Below are 6,707 nucleotides of genomic sequence, written 5' to 3'. Positions count from 1 at the left end.
TGACCTTGAATCAATATGTACTCTTATTCTATAGAGGGCCAAGCCATCGTAGCCACGTTGACCTTTATACTACTTTTGATTTAGGCTAACCGCACCATCATGCGTCATGACGATATTTCAAAAACGTTCTGTAAACTTTACACGCAGTTCATCTTGTCTTCGTTTTGGTGATTATCTAATATCTTTGTTGTTTATTGTGTTTTTTTGTTGTAGGGGAAACAGAATGTGAAGAGCATTCTTAAGACCGTGGAAAGGTGTTATCAGTGAAAACAGACACTGTTGGTTTGATAAGATGGATATGGACAGGTCATCTCATTGTTTGGAAAGTGATTGTGAAGTGCATTCGGTTGTTGTTGCTGATCTCTTGGAGATTATGTTTGTGTGTTTATTTAGCTGTAAGAGTAGCTGACACTCGGTTAATCATGGACTCTTCAATACACATTTGGAAAGGGATTGTGTTGTGCATTTCGGACAATTGGAAATCACACGTCGTGTGTTTTGTTTATGTCTAGGCTGTTAATCATGGACTCTTTAGTATACAGTTTGCATCCTCACTATACAATATAATGTAAACAAACAACGACTAAAAAGGCCATCCACACAAAGGAAGATAACTATAAAGATTCAAATTCAAATTTGGAAAAAGTTATAATTCAAGTGAACAGGAGCGTTCACACTACAGTGATAACTACAAAAAGAGTGGGGAACAATAACGAGAGCTGTTGTATGGGTCACTTTCAGAGGTTTGTTTCCTCCTGTCCCTCAAACAATCAAAAACGCATTCTATTTAAGCGGTCTTGGTTCTAGTTGCACGAGGCTGCTCGGAGTGGAGAGGAGGCAGAGATCACGGTAAGTTTGCCTGAATAACTGGGCATGTGTGAACATATTGATGGCCACGTAAATTGTAGGACGACTTGGGAGAGTGATGATCCACAACAAACAGCGCATTTAGAAGGCCATGTTTTCCAATGGTAAGCCTATCCGTTAACGTCGATACATCCTGCTAAAATAAACACGATAGGACTAGCCTGCTAATGTGCCTTTCTGGACCTTGAAAACTGTGGAGGAAATACACATTCACAAATACACATACACATTGCGTTGACTAATCAGTCCTACGAAGAAACAGTGTGACACCTAATCTACTCTGTCACTGTGGAGGCGAAAAACCTCTGTGGATGACTTCCAATCTGGGTGTATCCCAAATGGCACCATATTCCCTAGGTAGTGCACTACTTTTGACCAGGGCTTAGTCAAAAGTTGTGCAGTATGTAGGGAATAGGGAGCTGTATGGGACAGAACCAGTTTCTATGGGATTTTGATCCTGGACTGGATAATAATTTTTAGTTTATTTTACCTTTATTTAACTAGGCAAGTCAGTTAAGAACAAATTCTTATTTTCAATGACGGCCTAGGAACAGTGGGTTAACTGCCTGTTCAGGGGCAGAACAACAGATTTGTACCTTGTCAGCTCGGGGATTTGAACTTGCAACCTTCCGGTTACTAGTCCAACGCTCTAACCACTAGGCTACCCTGCCGCTCAATAATGCATGATGTTAGTGCATTTTAATGTTTCCTATCATTGTGTTCAGGAATTCTGTTACTTGGAACGAATGCAGCACTTTCAAGGACATGTCCAGGGAAGAAAAGGGTATTTGTACCAATTAGCACCCTATGACCAACATAGTGCACTACGTTTGACCAGGGTCCATACTATGTAGGGAATAGGGTGTCATTTAGGACCACTCATATGTAAAATCCATGCATGCATGACTGTAAATTGCTTTGAATAAAACTGTCTGCTAAATGGCATATATAATTATTATTATATTATTTGGGATGCAGACCAGGTTTGACCTGTAATTGAAGAAAAAAAAAAAAAAAAAATTGTCCGAGGCATCATCCAAGTAATTGATTTTCTTCTCCCTTGGTTTTGAACTTTTTGATAAATGTGTTTTTAATCCAGCTACTTGGCATGGTTGCATTTGTTTTAAGAAATTCTGAGGAATTGGACAACATCTAGAGAGTTTATTTTTTATTTTTTTAAAGATGACCCATCGAATATGATGCATTGCAAGTCTTGGTTACACGTGATACACATTTTCACAATTAATATACACATGAGGGTTGCATTATGGTGTAATACCTGTGTAACAACAATGTAATAGCATCAAAGAAAATTCTGAGACTGGAACTAAAAGAGCGGGTGGGGTGGTGGTGGGGGGGGGGGGGGGGGGGGGGGGGGGCGCACGGAAACCAAACCTCTCTCTTCTTACACTGATTGGTGTCTGCTTGTTTATGTATGGATGTTGTCACTCCAGTTCAATAGCATTGACCCTTGACCCCTGACAAGTACTTCCAGGTGGGGGCTCTCCCGTCACACCCTCCTCCCTCTCTCTCTCACACACACACACACACACACACACACACACACACACACACACACATACATACATAACTCCTGCAGTCTCACACCACGCCACGGTTGCGTCCCAAATGGTAACCTATTCCCTATCTAGTGCACTCATTTTGACAAGAGCCCTACTATGGGTAGAGTCCTTGTATGGGTTAAGCCCTAGTATGGGTAGCGACCTAGTATGGGTAGCGACCTAGTATGGGTAGCGACCTAGTATAAGTAGAGTCCTAGTGTGGATAGAGTCTTAGTGTGGGTAGAGTCCTAGTGTGGATAGAGTCCTAGTGTGGATAGAGTCCTAGTGTGGATAGAGTCTTAGTGTGGGTAGAGTCCTAGTGTGGATAGAGTCTTAGTGTGGGTAGAGTCTTAGTGTGGGTAAAGTCCTAGTATGGGTAGAGTCCTAGTATGGGTAGAGTCCTAGTGTGGGTAGAGTCCTAGTGTGGGTAGAGTCCTAGTGTGGGTAGAGTCCTAGTATGGGTAGAGTCCTAGTGTTGGTAGAGTCTTAGTGTGGGTAGAGTCTTAGTGTGGGTAGAGTCCTAGTGTGGGTAGAGTCCTAGTGTGGGTAGAGTCCTAGTATGGGTAGAGTCCTAGTGTGGGTAGAGTCCTAGTGTGGGTAGAGTCCTAGTGTGGGTAGAGTCTTAGTGTGGGTAGAGTCCTAGTGTGGGTAGAGTCCTAGTGTGGGTAGAGTCCTAGTATGGGTAGAGTCATAGTGTGGGTAGAGTCCTAGTGTGGGTAGAGTCCTAGTGTGGGTAGAGTCCTAGTGTGGGTAAAGTCCTAGTGTGGGTAGAGTCCTAGTATGGGTAGAGTCCTAGTGTGGGTAGAGTCCTAGTGTGGGTAGAGTCCTAGTGTGGGTAGAGTCCTAGTGTGGGTAGAGTCCTAATATGGGTAGAGTCCTAGTGTGGATAGAGTCTTAGTGTGGGTAGAGTCCTAGTATGGGTAGAGTCCTAGTGTGGGTAGAGTCCTAGTATGGGTAGAGTCCTAGTGTGGATAGAGTCTTAGTGTGGGTAGACTCCTAGTATGGGTAGAGTCCTAGTGTGGGTAGAGTCCTAGTGTGGGTAGAGTCCTAGTGTGGGTAGAGTCCTAGTGTGGGTTCTGGTCAGAAGTAGAGCGCCACATAGGGATAGGCTGCGATTCTGACCAGAAATCAAAGGATGATCTGATCAGCCAAACATGCACTGTGAGGTGAACCACATGCCATAAGACGTCTGGAAAATGGAGGTTCTCAAATGTATGACAGTAGTTTTAAAAAGAGAGAGGTAAAAGAAAGAGAGAGAGAGAGCGAGAGAAAGAGAGAGAAAGAAGAAGAACCATTTTGAGAAACCTTAGGACATTGTTCCCAGAAGCACAGGAATGTGCACGTAACTACATCTCTGAGACTCTAGTTACATTTAAATGAGTTCTGATTGTGATATTTTGCGCTCACGGCAATGGTATACTAACGTTTCAATATCCTGTTGACATTAAACGTGCTTTGACCAAATAAAACATTTGGTTTTGATTTCAAGGAAATTTAAATGTGTCAATCAGGATTATTGCTATTGTGTTTCATGGCATAAAACATATAAGAGCCTATGAAGAAACTACAATCCCACTGCTAATAGCCATATAAACTGCACTACCACTAGTTATAGCCATATAAACTGAAACTACCACTAGTTATAGCCATATAAACTGAACTACCACTAATTATAGCCATATAAACTACACTACCACTGCTAATAGCCAGATAAACTACACTACCACTGCTAATAGCCATATAAACTGTACTACCACTAGTTATAGCCATATAAACTGAAACTACCACTAGTTATAGCCATATAAACTGAAACTACCACTAATTATAGCCATATAAACTACACTACCACTGCTAATAGCCAGATAAACTACACTACCACTGCTAATAGCCATATAAACTGTACTACCACTAGTTATAGCCATATAAACTGAAACTACCACTAGTTATAGCCATATAAACTGAAACTACCACTAGTTATAGCCATATAAACTGAACTACCATTAGTTATAGCCATATAAACTGAACTACCACTAGTTTTAGCCATATAAACTGAAACTACCACTAGTTATAGCCATATAAACTGAACTACCACTAGTTATAGCCATATAAACTGAACTACCACTAATTATACCAAGATAAACTGAAACTACCACTAGTTATAGCCATATAAACTGAAACTACGACTAGTTATAGCCATATAAACTGAAACTGCAAAACTACTGCTTACAGACCGATAGACTGAAACTACACTACCACTGCTTATAGCCAATTAAAATGCACTACCACTGTTTACTGCCATTTAAGCACAGTTCACCTACATCTGCTAACTTCAGTCGCTCATGACTCCAAATATCATCAAGTTAGCATCAGCTGTCAAGCTGTTATTTTCCAAATCCCCTCCATGTGTTTGTGGAATGCAGGAGTGATGAGGAGCTAGACTGTTACATCAGCGGAGAGAGCTGGAAACAAGTAATCAAGCCCTACTTCTGCACCTCTGAAATGATTGTGTGTGAACTCTGGGGTCACTGCTGAGAGGAGAAAACATGAATGCAAGGAATTCCTTATTCTAAAATCCTTAGCAGGTGCCCTCGAGGCACACAGCTTACATACTGTACATGTAATCTCCCCTAGGAGGACCATGGCGCCGCTAGTATCACACAAGACCCTCCGGCTACTCTTAGTCATGTCATTCTCTGTCTCCGTCTCTCTCTCTCCCTCTCTCTCTCTGTCTCTCTGTCCCTCTCTGTCCCCCCCTCTCTCTCTCTCTCTCTCTCTCTCTCTCTCTCTCTCTCTGTCTCTCTCTCTCTCTCTCTCTCTCTCTCTGTCTCTCTGTCCCTCTCTGTCCCCCCCTCTCTCTCTCCCTCTCTCTCTCTCTCTCTCTCTCTCTCTCTCTCTCTCTCTCTCTCTCTCTCTCTCTCTCTGTCCCTCTCTCTCTCTGTCCCGCTCTCTCTCTGTCTCTCTTTTGTAGTTACTGCAGTAAGTTTCTTGTGCCGTCGAGTGCGTCAAATGTTGAGCTGGGGCGTTAAAACAAGCTGAAGCGAGGACTTCCACTACATGTAGTTCACACGTGAAACAAAGCTCCAAACGCCACACAATCATCTTTAAACTCGAAGATTCCTTCAATGTGGAAACCAATTTCTCTAATTATTTACCCCTGCCGCATTGTAAAGGTTCAGAGAGGACATCTTTAGAAACAGAAACTGGACCGTGTTTTAAGTCTTTCAAAAGTGTTTTAAAGAGAAGATGACCATGTACTCTCATCCTCACAATAAAGTAATTCAAGAGAAACATGTTTTCCGCTGCTACAGTAAGTTAGAGTACTGTGTTTTAAGGATAACTCAGAGGAGATCCCTGCCTGTCGTAACAGTCTAGTGAAAACAACAAACTTGGCAACGTAGAAATGAAGTGGTGTGGAGACAGAGTTGGGCCAGACACAGCTGCTTGTTTCACTCTGTGGCACTGAGGGATGCCAGGTGGGGGCATCCTTCCTGCTCAAGAAAAGCCAGCTGCACCCAGCCCAGTGAAGACCTCACCATCAGCCAGCTGCACTCAGCCCAGTGAAGACCTCACCATCAGCCAGCTGCACTCAGCCCAGTGAAGACCTCACCATCAGCCAGCTGCACCCAGCCCAGTGAAGACCTCACCATCAGCCAGCTGCACCCAGCCCAGTGAATGCTTCACCATCAGCCGGCTGCACCCAGCCCAGTGAAGGCCTCACCATCAGCCAGCTGCACCCAGCCCAGTGAAGACCTCACCATCAGCCAGCTGCACCCAGCCCAGTGAATGCTTCACCATCAGCCGGCTACACCCAGCCCAGTGAAGGCCTCACCATCAGCCAGCTGCACCCAGCCCAGTGAAGACCTCACCATCAGCCAGCTGCACCCAGCCCAGTGAAGGCCTCACCATCAGCCAGCTGCACCCAGCCCAGTGAAGACCTCACCATCAGCCAGCTGCACCCAGCCCAGTGAAGGCCTCACCATCGGCCAGCTGCACCCAGCCCAGTGAAGGCCTCACCATCAGCCAGCTGCGCCCAGTGAAGGCCTTCTTCATCAGCCAGCTGCACCCAGCCCAGTTAAAACCCCACCATCAGCCAGCTGCACCCAGCCCAGTGAAGACCTCACCATCAGCAAGCTGCACCTAGCCCAGTGAAAACCCCACCATCAGCCAGCTGCACCCAGCCCAGTAAAGACCTCACCATCAGCCAGCTGCACCCAGCCCAGTGAAGACCTCACCATCAGCCAGCTGCACCCAGCCCAGTGAAAACCCCACCATCAGCCA

At 44.7% G+C, this 6,707-nt stretch overlaps 1 pseudogene; it reads right to left on the bottom strand.

Annotated features, from left to right (window-relative positions):
* LOC118941005 overlaps positions 1-6,479 on the bottom strand; it is a 15,494-nt pseudogene extending 9,015 nt beyond the window's left edge.
* Positions 6,480-6,707: the final 228 nt, after the last annotated feature.

The sequence above is a fragment of the Oncorhynchus mykiss genome, chromosome 18 (genome assembly GCF_013265735.2).
Source record: "Oncorhynchus mykiss isolate Arlee chromosome 18, USDA_OmykA_1.1, whole genome shotgun sequence".
In the NCBI taxonomy this organism is placed as follows: domain Eukaryota; kingdom Metazoa; phylum Chordata; class Actinopteri; order Salmoniformes; family Salmonidae; genus Oncorhynchus; species Oncorhynchus mykiss.
The sequence above is the reverse complement of the archived record's forward strand: the minus strand, read 5'-3'. Positions and strand labels throughout refer to the sequence as shown.